The sequence below is a fragment of the Gobio gobio genome (genome assembly GCF_949357685.1).
Source record: "Gobio gobio genome assembly, chromosome: 7".
NCBI lineage: Eukaryota > Metazoa > Chordata > Actinopteri > Cypriniformes > Gobionidae > Gobio > Gobio gobio.
Genome location: NC_137103.1, coordinates 45,239,482 through 45,254,536, shown reverse-complemented (window position 1 = coordinate 45,254,536; position 15,055 = coordinate 45,239,482). Strand labels below are relative to the sequence as shown.

Sequence of the window (15,055 nt, the reverse complement as noted above, 5' to 3'; positions counted from 1 at the left end):
AGCCACCACTCTAATTGGGTAGAGTTGAAGTACATGCTCTCCACAGCCTGAAATACCCCGGCAGTAAAAGTCTGAAGTACCCACAATGCTCGTTTCACACAGAGTCTCGTGTTACAGGGGATTCAAAGTTTTATAGAATGCATTTTGATGTGAATTTGGCCTTACAGGTACAAAGAAATTTGATTTCAACAATTCAAACTCCTCAGTGGAATGATTTGATGCATATTTCAGTCTCACAGAAAGATTTCTCCTATGATTGAATCAGAACATAGCTCTGTCGCAGTCATAAATAGATAAAAAAAGATTTGAATGAGAATGAAACAATAAGCAACGAGAGGCCGCGAGGGATGTGACGTGAAGCAGAGCAGTGTGAAGCAAATCAAACAGAAATATGAAAAAATACACCAATGTTCAATATATGTACATTTATTGATGATCGTCATTTGAATAAATAATTCTAAAACAAGCCAAAGTAGTTTTCCTTGATGGAAAAACAAGAGCTTAAGCCAGCCTAAGTTGGTTTGCTGTCTGTTGGCTGGTTTTGCTACAGCACCTTTAATCAAAGTTTCATTTTGGATGAATGCTGCAACGATTAAGCATTTTTGTAGACCAACTTGGAATTTAGACAGTTTTTTGGTGGTGAGGGTTGAGATCCAGGGCCCTGTGACTGTTCCCCTATCAAAGCTTAATAAAAGAAACCACTTAAGATGTTTTGCCTGAATTGCAAGAATGTTGTTAGATATGTGGATGAATCAGAACAAAAGCCAATGCCTTCCATTCAAATCTGTGTAAAAGGGGAAGTCTACTGAGGCTGTCAAGCTTCAACAAGAATAAAAGTATCGCTAAAGTTGTCCATATGACAGGTGTGCTACACACCGATCAGGTATAACATTATGACCACCTTCCTAATATTGTGTTGGTCCCCCTTTTGCTGCCAAAACAGCCCTAACCCGTCGAGACATGGACTCTACTTGAACCCTGAAGGTGTGCTGTGGTATCTGGCACCAATATGTTAGCAGCAGATCCTCTAAGTCCTATCCTTCTGGGTCGGACTTGTTTGTTTATTTAGCACATCCCACAGATGACCGATTGGATTGAGATCTGGGGAATTTGGAGGTCAAGTAAACAACCCAAAATCGTTGTGCTTCTCAAACCATTCCTGAACCATTTTTGCTTTGTGGCAGGACCCAAGGTTTCCCAGCAGAACATTGCCCAAAGCATCACACTGCCTCCGCCGGCTTGCCTTAATTCCCATAGTGCATCTTGATGCCATGTGTTCCCCAAGCGACGCACATGCATCCGGCCATCCACGTGATGTAAAAGAAAACGTGATTCATCAGACCAGGCCACCTTCTTCCATTGCTCCGTGGTCCAATTCTGATGCTCACGTGCCCACTGTTGGCGCTTTCGGCGGTGGACAGGGGTCAGCATGGGCACCCTGACTGGTCTATGCAGCCCCATACACAACAAACTGCGATGCACTGTGTATTCTGACACCAGCAAAATTAACTTATTGAGCAATTTGAGCTAAAGTAGCTCATCTGTTTGATCGGACCACACAGGCCAGCCTTCGCTCCCCACATGCATCAATGAGCCTTGGCCTCCCATGACCCTGTCGTCGGTTCACCACTTTTCCTTCCTTGGACCTCTTTTGATAGATACTGACCACTGCAGACCGAGAACACCCCACAAGAGCTGCAGTTTTGGAGATGCTCTGACCTGTCAACCATCACAATTTGGCCTTTGTCAAACTCGCTCAAATCCTTACGCTTGCCCATTTTTGAAATATCCACTAACAGCTGGGTGCCGTGATGAAGGGGTAGCCTAATCAGAGTTATTTACTTCACCTGTCATAATGTTATGCCTGATCTGTGTATATTCCAATTCTTATGATACGGTATGGCTTTGTGTGAGGAACAAACAGGGGGGAAAAACCATTATTTACGCAAAAATTCGTCTGCCCTTCTGCCATGCTCAGGATTCGGGAACAAATCGATTCTTCTCAATGAATCGGTTCGGTTGATTCCGTTCACAAAAACCGTCTGAATGATTCGTCCACAAGCAAAGACGAATGATTCGTCACTGAAAGATTAGTAGGCCTACATATCGAATTCAATTTCGGTATGTTCCTCTCACAAAACAATATTATGACTTAAGAAGACATGAAATATAGCGCCCAAGTCATGGACAACAATTCTGATATTTTCGTTCTTTTTTTATTTTTATGTTAGCTACTTATAGTGCATGAAAGCTTCAGTCCTCAATCAGCGGCCAACAGTCGTCAACATGTAGGCTTTCTTTGTTTGGAACAACACAAGGGTGAGTAAATTATGATTTATTTAATTTTTTGCGCCAATTTCATATTTATTTCACATAGCCTAACGTTACCTACCCACTAGCTATAGCTCAAACATTCATTAGCAAGTGTGTTTAACATGCGCTCAGCAAGTTCGATTTCTAACATCTTTAGACTGAAATCCTGCTCCAGCTCGTTTATTTATTTATTTATTGCAAATTCCATTTAGCATGTACATCCCATCACGTTAATCGAACCACAAGAGGGAGTCGCTGTCTCTGAACATGTATTTAATTCCTCAAATAGTCGATTATGCTCGCTGCTTGCCTGCTAAATGAGTTTAAAATGAACAATGCATCATGATTATTGGGCATCCCTGTTGTCATAATCAATAAAAGAATATAAACTAATACATGCAGTTTAGTGTATTTATAAATTGGAATGTCAATGCATACAGGTAAAAGAAAAGAAGTGTTTCTGTGTATGAAAATATACCACTCATTCTTTTTAAGGATAAAGTCTGTGTGGTTTAATTGGCTGAATCTCCTCCAGACCCTTTGCTCTTGTGTATATTGGCCTTCACATGACAAAAGGATCTTTTATCTGATCACCGACTGGAGAACTAATGGAGCAGCTGTCAGATCTGTGTGCCCAGACCGTAATGACATCGGCTTCTCCAGAACAGAACAGGTAGCCCACTCGCTCTCAACGCCCACGGCCTGTGGCTCATTTCCCCTGGGCTTTGAACTGCCCTCAATCTGACCTCTCTCTTTATTTCCCTGTGTTCCCTCTCTCTCTCTCCTTTTCTGAACTTAACAGGGTATGTTGGGCACATCTCTCCTTATGCTCGCTCTCTCATTAGAGGACAACAAATCGGTTTATCTTCCTGTCTGAATTGTTTTGCTTTTCTAAAACAATTAATTTCCACTAGGGTGTAATGAAACCCTCATGTCACGATTCGATACATATCACGATACTGACCTCACTATACAATAATTACAAGACATATAGTAAAAGGTTAAAAAAAAAGTTTTACTGCCGATTAAAATGCTACATTTGTTATTACATTGGGGGTGTAAATGAATAGCCTTGGACCTGGTGTTGGTAGCCTAAAGCACAAGACAATGGTGACACCAAAATAAAAATATTAATAATTCTGAAGCTGAAAATACAGAATTATTATACGAATATGCTTGCACTCTGTCACTGACTAGATGTATTTAAAATAATGCAGGCCACTTTTTACTGGTAACAAGACATATGGCATTATCAGGACCCACAAATTCTCCCTTATACATTATATTCAACATTTTATATAGTAGTTTAATGTAGTACTGACACATTGGGCCCTATCATTCAACCGGCGCAATGTGACACCCAGCGTGATGCAAGTGTTTTTTGCTAGTTTCAGCATGACGCAGTATTTTCACGTCCAGCACCACGTTGTTTAAATAGCAGATGCACTCGCACCCATCTGTTCGCCCATGGGCGTGCTGGTCTGAAAATGATGTATGTTGAGGCGCATTGTTGGTGCGTTGCTTTTTTGAGGCAACTGAAAGCGAAAAACGGACCCCAACGGACTGAAAACGGACCCATGACTTATTAAGAGACTAGGTACAACCATTTTGGATCATCCGCTTGGCGCATGAACTTTAATTTTTTTCTCACACTATAATTTTTATTTTGGGTAAACTGTACACAATACAGATTGTCACTATCCACGATACATATTGTCACTGTCCACGATACATTTTGCTGCATTTTTGTGTTGCGATATATTGTGACACGATATATTGTTACACGCCTAATTTCCACTCTTAATTTCTTGGGCATTGGAATGAGCATTGCAAAAAGCTGATTTTCTAAGTTAAAGTACATGATAGCCATAAACAGCTTTTAGTTAGGTTTCCCGTTTCTCCATATAGAGCATGATGCTAGAAACGCCAAGGTCATGGGTGTGAATCACACAGATTGCACATACTGATAATATTTTTAGCTTGAAAGCACCCAAAGTCACTTTGTAGCATCTGACAAATGCATAAATATCATCGGTTTTCAGTGGTAATGTTAAACCTCTGTTTATGTATCAACCTGTTAACTCATACAAAACGTAAATGGAATTGTTTTATTGTTGTGTATATTATATTTTTCGTTGTTTTATTGAGATTTGTGAATCAGTTGCTACACAGTAAAAAACAATCTAGGAGGTATGATGCACAAATCAGACGATGGGATCCCTATGTGCTCATTGCTGTTTTTGATAGATTATACAGCTGCTCCTTGGAAACTAAACAAGTGTAATCGGATCAAATCAAATGTTTCTATTGCTTCTATATATGAGGTGAAGCAATTATAAGACCCTTTGTGCAGAGAGTAAATTATATTAATTGTGACTGCAGCTGAGGGGAAACACTTGACGGTGTTCCCACTCACCTGCTTCTGAATGTAATTTACCATGTTGGAGCCCTTTCTGACATACCCTGTTTTGACAAGTGTCATTCACTTTAATTTCAATGTAATGCTGACACCCAGAACCACAATTTAAGCTGTGCATGTGCACACAATTTATTTTCACTAGTCGAAATGAAATCACACAAAAGCAGAGAAATCACGTTGATCATGATCAGGTCATCCATCTATAATGAGAGAGGATGGGACTTTTGTTACAACAGAATTTACATATTTGTGCACTACTGTTCTAAAGTTTAGGGTTAGTGAGATTTTAATACTTCTTAAGTGACAGTAAAGACATTTATATTGTTACAAAAAAAATCATATATTTCAAATAATGATCTTTCTATTTATCAAAGAATCCTGAAAAATATATCACATTTTTTACAAAAATATTAAGCAATGATTCAACAATGATTATAATAAATAAAAAGAAATTTTGAGGACCAAATCAGCATATTAAAATTATTTCTAAAGGATCATGTGACTGAAGACTGAAGTAATGTCTGCTGAAAATTCAGCTTATTCACAGGAATAAATTACATATTAAAATAAAATACTAAACAGTTGAAATAACATTTCACAATATTCCGAATTGTTTTTTTGTTTTGTTTTTTTTTTTTGGGGGGGGGGGGGGGGGGGGTCGTTTTATTTAAATAAATTAAAGGATTAAAAGGGATTTAAGGGAATAAAGAAGATATAAGAATGGTAAAAGAAGTTCCAGGTCAAATTATAGACTAATTGTGACGTATTCCATTTAAAATCTTTGCAAATAATATTTTATTAAAAAACACATTCACTCTTGTTTGTATGTCTAATGTGTCAAAAGTTAAAAAAATATGAATGACATCATCATTTAAATGATAGCATATTTTCAATTCAAAATGGCGAAATTACATTTAAAAAAGAGTTGCATCACTGTATGTTGTGGGTCGTTAAACATTTCCATCAAATATTAAATGCTTAGCAACTTATATATTATAACACACACACCCTTTCACTGTAAAACTAAGTGTTTCATTGGAATTCACACTCCTCTTCAGTAAACATTAAGCCCTGTCTTCTTTGATCTGATTGGTCATCGTTTTAACATTGATAAGCGCTGTTAGACCGCTCAGGCAGACCAGGTAAACAAAAATGTTTACTTTTTAACTGTCTGTTATCGTAACAACAAATAGAGCAGTGCGTAATGGAGAGCAGCATTAAGAAATATTGGTAAAGCTTTAGTATGGGAACACATATTCACTATTAACTACGACTTTTGCCCCAATAAACTCCTAATTTACTGCTTATTAATAGTTAGTAAGGTAGTTTTTGTAACTTTTAGGCATTAGATTAATGGATGTAGAATATGGTCATGCAGAATAAGGCATGAATATATGCTTTATAAGTCGGCTACTAATAAACAGCCAATATCAGTAATATGCATGCTAATAAGCAACTAGTTAATAGCGAGAATTGGGGAGGGGGGGCAATTTGGCCATTTTATTTGGCCTTTTGGTGCGATTTCAAGCTTTTCTAAACTCATTGTCAACTGCACAGTTGTCATTTTTAGGATCAATGTGGTAGCCATCTGTCAATCAGCTGTCAAAACAGAAATGTCTAATATTTTTCCTGGCATCTTTCTTTCGAATTTTGGCACACCATTGTTACATTTATCCTTTCCCGAAATCACCTCAGTTCGTCTCTATCTGTCAGAGAAAATAAGAAGGAAAAAAATAATCAAGCACGCATGGCACCTTCGCCGGGCTGCTAGCTGTTGCTGGCCTACTTCCTAAAAATAGCATCTAATACCAAGGCAGATTCGAAGACTTTTACTGTACTGCTCTCCCTCTCTTTCTTTCTCTCTCTCACCCTTTCTGGCACCCTCCACCCAACCCAACCTCCACTTTCTCTCTGTCTCCCCATCTCTCTCTCTCCTCACACCCTCCTTTATTAGCGGCCACACTGAAAGTGTTGTTTAGCTATTTATATCATTAACTGTGACATGTAGGTTTATTAAACACATTCTGTAGAGTATTCACATATTTATTTAAGTGTGAATTGAAATTAGGTTTTTCTCTGTGCATTCAGGTCAGGTGACACATAAAAATGCGTATAATCATTAAACAATAAAATGTGCAAAATGCTGTTTAAAGCCCATCTCAGGGTATTACGCTATTTTAACACATTGTTTACAGTTTGACTTGCATATGCTGCTTTCACACAAATAAGTAAGGCTTTCACTTACAGTATTTCATGCTCATTAATGCTTATTAAAATGTCTTATTTCTTATGTGGAGACGTCATAGGACTAATAAATGAACATGGAAGTAGCAGCAGGTAAAACTCTCCCTATAGTCTCAGGGTCAGACAGCACATTCACGGAGCACCCACTGCCCGTTCACTGACCGTCTGATGCATATTGCACATTTAACTGGAATGCACTTTGTTGGTCTAGTAAGTTCTTATCTGATTGCAACAGTCTTGAGTGCAACAGTCTCATTCCGTAAGTAAAACATCCCATTCATTTTTATTATTTATTTATTTATTTATACACTCTCAGAAAAAAAGGTACAGTGGAGGTTCAATTTTGTTCCTTGGGGAGCAAAACGTATAACTGTACCTTTACACAATTGGTCCTTAGGGTACAATTATACCATTGTTTTCCTTTACTTAGAGGTACAGAAATGTACCCCTTAGGGCAGGGGTTTTCAAACGGGGGTCCTCCACAAGGTTGTAAGGGGTCCCCAGAAAATTTCAGAGAATAAAAAGACAAAGCAAAAATGATTTAAGTCTACCAAACATTCTAACTGTTTCCTTTCTAAATGTTGCTCTCCTTTCTTGCTGTGCACTTTTCAGAATTGTATATGTTTGCATTGTATCTTTCTAGTGTGTTTTTCTCACTATAGTCGCGTTATCTTGCTCACTGGGGTTCTTAACGCTATACGTAAGCTGCTTACATACTTTTATTGTGAAAGTTGCTTTTTTCAAAAAATGTTTAATTTAAAAAATGTTCTTCTTCAGGTTTATACATCCAACATTAAGGATAGCCAATTTAAGTTTGGAAACAAAATGTTGTATTTATAATGTCACGCTTACTATTTAACAGTTTAAATGTTTTTTCAGTCATGAAAATATGGATTTTAAGAAGGGGGTCCCTCATAAAAGGTTCATCCTATTTGGGGGTCCTTGGCATCATAAAGTTTGCAAGCCCCTGCCTTAGGGTACCACCCCAGTGACGGCCACTTGTACCTTAAAAGGTATAATTCTGTGCTCCTTTTTTTTTTGAGAGTGTATAGCACCTTTCAAAACATAGTTACAAAGTGCTTTACAATAAGAACATATAATAATACAAATGCCATCAGATTTAAGAAAAAGTCATACGATAAAAGTGAGTCTTAAGAAGAGATTTAAAAGAGGAGACCGTGCTTACTTGCCTGAGATCCCCAGGTAGGGAGTTCCACAGCGGAGGGTCACAGACAGCAAAAGCAGATCACAGTTCTAGGCAGGAGCCTGACCATTCAAGGCTTTAAAAACAAGCAGTAAAGTCTTAAAATCAGTTCTAAAACTCACAGGTAACCAGTGAAGGGCAGCAAGGATCAGTGTAATGTGGTCACTTCTCTTAGTGCGTGTTAAAAGCCCGGCAGCAGCTTATTGAATCAGCTGCAGTCTTTGGATCAGTGGCGTAACTTTGCTTTAAAAAGTGGTGGGGACACCGCACAACTCGTTTTGCTATGTGTTTATTTAATAACCGAATTTACTTGGGGACTGAGTTCAGAGTTGGAAATGCACTTAATTTTCCCTTTGATGTACACATGCATCACATTCACAAATTGTTCTATAAACATCCAATAAATAAAACGTAACATTCACAACACATCTAGGGTAATGTTAGCCTAATATCAATCAAAATACGCAAGATAAATATGGCGAACTTACCATTTCATAGTCAGCTCAGCTGCAGTGTATTCATTAATTGCACAATTATTGTGTGTGAGTGTATTAAGATTCAATCTACGTCGAAATACTTGCATATTTTCTCTTAATACCAGCAACAATGAGATTTAATATTCATCGTTGAGGACGATGAAAAGCTTCTGACTGGCGGAAAAATTTGTTAAATGAATGAATTAGATTATGAAGAATGACGATTTGTAGATCGTGCTTTTGCTTTAATACACACCTTCCGCAATCTATTTTTCAATTACTTTTAAAAAGTGGTGGGGACAATATCGAGCCTGGCAAAAAGTGGTGGGGACATGTCCCACCTGTCCCACCCGTAAATTACGCCTATGCTTTGGATGTTTCACCTGCTGATACCAGAATAAAATGCATCAGTCAAGTCTGGAGGAGATAAAAGCATGAATGACCATTTCTAAATCTGCAAAAGAAAGGAACGATTTGATCTTCGTTAGCTGTCTCAGTTGTACAAAGCAAGACTGCACCACTTTAGTCACCTGAGCATCGAAGGACAATTCTGAATAAAAAAAAAATGACACCTAGGTTGCGGGCCTCTTTTCGAACATTAGATTATTAATGCTAATACCGGGGCTACTTGGGGTAATTATAAGTACCTCTGATTTGGAGTCATTCAATTACAGAATATTTTTCGACATCCAGTTTTTAATCTCTGTGAAGCAGAACAGGATGCAGGATGCATCCGTGGTATACCAGGCTTTATCTGGCTTTATTTGCTTTTGTTGAAGCGTGCATTATTTCAACATGTTATGCTTCTTTTTTTTTTTTACATCTTTAGTGTATAATGTTGCTTTGGGCTGGACAATTAATCGAAAAGTCATCGAAACAGACATTCAGAACCTCTAACCAACGTAATTTTCCCATGTCGGTTATTTCGGTTTTAGTCACGTGACTCCGCCCCGTCAGTCACATCAAGTGCAGTTTGCTGGCACACGGAAAGATTCAGGAACGGTTATCTTTGTGTATAGATGCTCAAAATCACTATGGTAATTGCATGTTTTACACAGTTTACACAGGTAAGTTAATCGTCGTTCTTATATTCGCTGATACACACACAGAGACGGAGCGCAAGCCCCGAAGCCAGATCACTTTCACTTGCGTTCTCATGAAGTTTGTCAATTAAATGCGTTTAAAGGCTTGCCAGTTTGAACATTAAAGTGATTGTGAACTATTCAAGAACAACAATATGGAAAACTTCTCCGTTCAGTTCTAATGAGCTTTTTTTGCTGACACAGAGAGCCGTGTCTCTGACAACGCCCGCACCCTGAAGCCAGATCACTTTCACTTGCGTCCTCACAAAGCTTTGTCAATTGTATTTGTTTGTATACACATTGTATGTGCCTGCCCTGTTTGAACATTGAAGCAATTTTAGACCATCAGATGTGTATTATGTTGAACTAATGCCTGATATATTGTGACAGTAGCTCGCACATCACGTGAAGATCGCGCTCCGCTCATTGTCAACGCTGTCCTGTGATTTATCACTAAAGTAGCTTAGAAAACTCAACAGTTATAGCATAGACTACAAACCACAGCTTAATTAATAGAGATGGTATGACTAATTCACACACACACAATCACTCTCTCATTAATGCATTCAAATAAATGTAATGTAATCCTACTGTGCTAATTTATCTGTAGGCTATCTGATGTACAACAATCAGAAATCTGCCTAATAGACAATAACTGCTGAAAGTGAAAGTTTCCTTCAAGTATTTTAAAATCACAAATAAATGCACTTTTTCATTAGAAAAAAATATCCCACATTTAACTGTAGAAAATATTTACAGTACACAAACCTTATCAGTGAACTATGAGGCCAAAAAAAGGAACGCAAAATCGATTAATCGTTCATTAATCGTAATCGAGGTAAAATGTCAAATTAATCGAGATTTTTATTTTTGGTCAAAACGTTACAGCCCTAATGTTGCTGCTTGTGCGTGAAAAAGATCTGCAAAATTACAACGCACAAAGTCCACTCCAAATGGAGTTATTTTCTATATCACTAAGCACTGTTTCTGAACTCACTGGCATGCCTCAATTGGAGTCTTAAGTTTTCTTAAATCTCTCATTTAAATAATTCCCACCCAAGGCATACACAAAATAAAGAGGGTGAGTCCTGGTTGAGTCGCCATGTCTTAAGAGGTTTCCACCACGGTTATAGTAAGGTGCACAACATTTACGAAACGCGCTCGAAGCGGTTGACCAATCACAATACACTGGTCCAGCCGACCAATCAGAGCACAGTTTTCATAAGGAATAGAGACCAGTCGCCAGTTGCATAAACTCGCGGTGTCTTCAGAATTAGTTTGACCAACTAGTAGTTAGACAAGAGGTAATCAGAGGTAACTTTTCCTATTCAAATTAGACCAAGCTACCTTTTTATGTAATTGAATTTAGTTAGGACCTGGGGCCGGTTGCATAAACCTTTAAGACTAGTCTTACAAGTTAGACATACATTTTTTTCTTTAAGACTGTTCATAACTTTTTCAAATCAGCATAAAAACATAGACTGGCCTAATTTGATACGAAAAGTAAGACTAAATGCCACTTGCCTAACTGCTAGTTTGCTCATGCTAGATCTTAAGACACTGTCTTAACATAATGGCTTAGTTTATGCAACTGGCCCCAGGGGCCAGTTGCATAAACTTAGCCATTATGTTTAGACTGTGTCTTAAGAACTAATTTGACACACTAGCAATTGGTCAAGAGGTAATCAGTCTTACTTTTCTGATTCAAATTAGGCCAATCTAACTTTTTATGTAACTGATTTTAAAAAGTTAAGAACAGTCTTGAAGAAAAAAATAGACGACTAACTTTTAAGACTAGTCTAAGCAGTTTATGCAACTGGCCCCAGTATTGAAGAAAAACTGATGAGATGGCTATTGTAAGACTAGAAGCAGTTTATGACACCAGCCAAAGAACTAAACGGTGCGTTACTGACAGACTGGGAAGAGAGGTGCTGCAACAATGTGAAATATGTGAAAGATAATGTCTTTTGAACATTCAAGCATAAAAACCTATTCTAGTTGTCCCTAAAAACAAAATCAAGACTTTGTAAAAAGCCTATGTTACCTATGATTCTGAAAAAAATCTGAGAATTGTGGCGAGCAAATTGCAGCAAAGGAACTATTTATCAGTCTGCCTGGAAACAATGTCACGTTTATAAGGGCAGTTGCAACAAGCACTTGTGAAGAAGAACTAATCAAACTGGCTTTGATTTTCTTATTCCAATAATCAATAGCCGTAACTAATAATACCAATAATCAAACTTATTGGTTGAAGTAAACTAGCAAAGGTTTGACCACGTGAGACTACCCTCTTCCTAACCTAAATCTTTAAAATGGCTGAATTTGGAATAGCATAATCTAACTATTTTAGTATATGCCAGAAATAAGAGAAGCATGCTATTTTGAGTCATATTCACTTCCTGTTGGGTACTGATTAGCAGCATTTTCAAGAAATGTGAGTCATTCCAAAGGACTCTGTGCTGACAAAAATAACTTTAGATATAATTTCGATATTTCACAGTTCATGAAGACGTTTGAATTGATATTTTTATGTTAATGGTTCAAATCAGTGTCCTTTGCTGTCCAGTCAAATGACAAACATATAAAAGAACAAATGAGCAACCTTGTGCTTTGAGAACAGAAGAATGACATGTCATGTTAGCTGCCCACATACAACCAAATACAAAATACTCCGAATTCACAAATTGTTTTGTCAGCCAGCTTGCTTCCTCGGTTTATCTAAAGCACATGCTTTTTTACATGCAGAAGGAGAATCTCAGCCGTAGTCTTTTGGCCATGGGTGTCTGATGCAGCCTAATCCAGTGTGTGTGTGTGTGCGTGCGTGCGTGCGTGTGTGAGAGAGAGAGAGAGAGAGAGAGAGAGAGAGAGAGAGAGAGAGAGAGAGAGAGAGAGAGAGAGAGAGAGAGAGAGAGAGAGAGCGAGGAAAGGATTAGAGCCAGCTGAATCACTGTGTGTGGGAGTGTAAATATCCTGAAAGAGGAGCGAGTAGTGGCTGCATACAGGACCACAGCCCCTCCCATCATCTCCCTTTTCACTCCTCTTCCTGCTGCAGACCCCCAAAACATGTCTGTGAGCACATCTCTCAATGAATCTCCGCTTCTGACGCTTAGGAGCAATAAGAGAGATGAGCTGAGGGGAGAGGTTTGTTTTGGTTGAGTCACTGTAACAATGAAAGCCTCTCAGTCACAAACCCCTTAGAAGGGTATAGTTCCCAGTGGGTATTCACTACACAAGGACCACACTCAAAGAAAGCACGCACATCTGTGCATGTTCAAAAGCAAGAAAGACTGTATTGATATTGATTAAACATTTTGCTTAGGGTTTGTTTTCTAACCTCCACCTTAAGTATTGAAAAAGCAAGCAATTTAGCACAAACTGCTTCATGTAGTTCCAGCCTTAGGTGTTTTATATTTTTGGGGGGGTTTTGAAAACTTTTTAAAGAAATGATTTTAAAATCTCCTTTTCACTAATAAAATGTTAAGTTCAAAATTTGACACTCAGCAACGCCATCGTATTTGCATACTGAACTGCGACTGGTGTTCTTCTCTCTTTGCATACTAAATTGTAATTCATCTTCCTTTCCTGCATCTGTTTAAATAAACCCTCATTCCAAAAAAATACGTCATAATTTAATGGAATTTTCCATATTAATTTTTTCAGGTGTTTTACCTGTATTTTGAATTTTGCACTTCATTGCGTTCATGTTAGGGTTAACGGAAATGTCCATAAAATAACTGGATGATTTCCGGGTAATAGGTAATAAGTGCTCTATTTTGGCAATATTCTCCTAACAAATCAGAACCGCTTTTATTGATTCAGTCCAATTCATTAGAAATTGTGTAAAAATCATACAATCAAACTCAAAAGAATTATTGGTAACACTTTATTTTACTGTATCTTTGTTACACACATTACATGTAGTTACTATATAATTCCTATATATTGCTCTTAATTACATGCAACTAACCTAAACCAAACCCTAACTGTAACTCTATAGTAAGTACATGTAGTTAATTATTAGTACTTTAATATATAATTGTACTGTAACACAGACTTTAAAATAAAGTGTAACCGAATGAGTCGTTCATGAATCAGACATTAGACCGCCTTGATTTAACCTCACGGAGTGTTTACATTTACTATGATTATGATAAATACCCCCAATGTGTCATATAAATGCCTTGAGGTTTTCGTTCGGTTAAAGGTCATATAATCAAAATCCAATTAGTATAAGTGAATCAGAATGTGAACACATTATATTACTACATATTATGTATTATTATTCAGTGTGTGCATTTTTTTAGTAGAATGATACGTTTTTTTAATAGTTGTATTAATCGGGGGAAAATGTATCGTGATTAATCGCATTCAAAATAAAAGTTTGTGTTTGCAAAATATATGTGTGTGTACTGTGTATAACTATGTAATATAAAAATACACACACATGCATGTATATTTAAGAAATATTTGCATGTATATACTGTATGTATATATTTGCATGTATATACTATAATTTATATTATATATAAATATATCTTTTTATAAAAAATATAAAAATTTTCGGTAGCACTTTACAATAAGGTTGTATTAGTTAACATTAGTTAATGCATTAGTTAACATGAACTAACCATGAACAACACCTCTATTCAGCATTAGTTAATCTTTGTTAACTTTAGTTCATAAAAATCCAGCTGTTCATGGTTTGTTCATGTTAGTTCACAGTGCATTAACTAATGTTAGCAAGATTTTAATAATGCATTGGTAAATGTTGAAATTAACATTAACAAAGATAAATGAATGGTTTAGAGCAGTTCAAGTTAGATTCATGTTAACTAATGAACCTTATTGTAAAGTGTTACCCATTTTTCTTTAGCTAACGTTTAGCAAATTTTTCTGAGACAAAAAAAAACTTCAAACCTAAACTTGTGTGTGTGTGTGTGTGTGTGTGTGTGTGTGTGTGTGTGTGTGTGTGTGTGTGTGTGTGTGTGTGTGTGTGTGTGTGTGTGTGTGTGTGTGTGTGTGTGTGTGTGTGTGTGTGTGTGTGTGTGTGTGTGTGTGTGTGTTTTAAAGTACAATCTGGAGACCCAGTATTGAGGAAAACTTGCACTAGCTAATTAACTCATCTTTAGAAAGGGTATTTTTAAAAGTAAGAAGTAATTATGTTGTTTATGAGATTGCCTGCAGATCTTGTTGTTGGCCATCAGCGCAGAACTCTATAAATGGAACAGGTAGAGCTAATAAGATGTGAAACCGGGCCCACTGGAATGCACAAGGACTCGGTATGTGACAGGCTGTAGGCAGCAGGTGAATTTGCACT

General features: G+C 37.3%; 1 protein-coding gene across 1 annotated transcript in view; it reads left to right on the top strand.

Moving 5' to 3' along the window:
• Nucleotides 1–15,055, top strand: part of tfpia (tissue factor pathway inhibitor a) — a 1,059,262-nt gene that overhangs the window by 790,684 nt on the left and 253,523 nt on the right. The gene's annotated exons all lie outside the window — the stretch shown is intronic.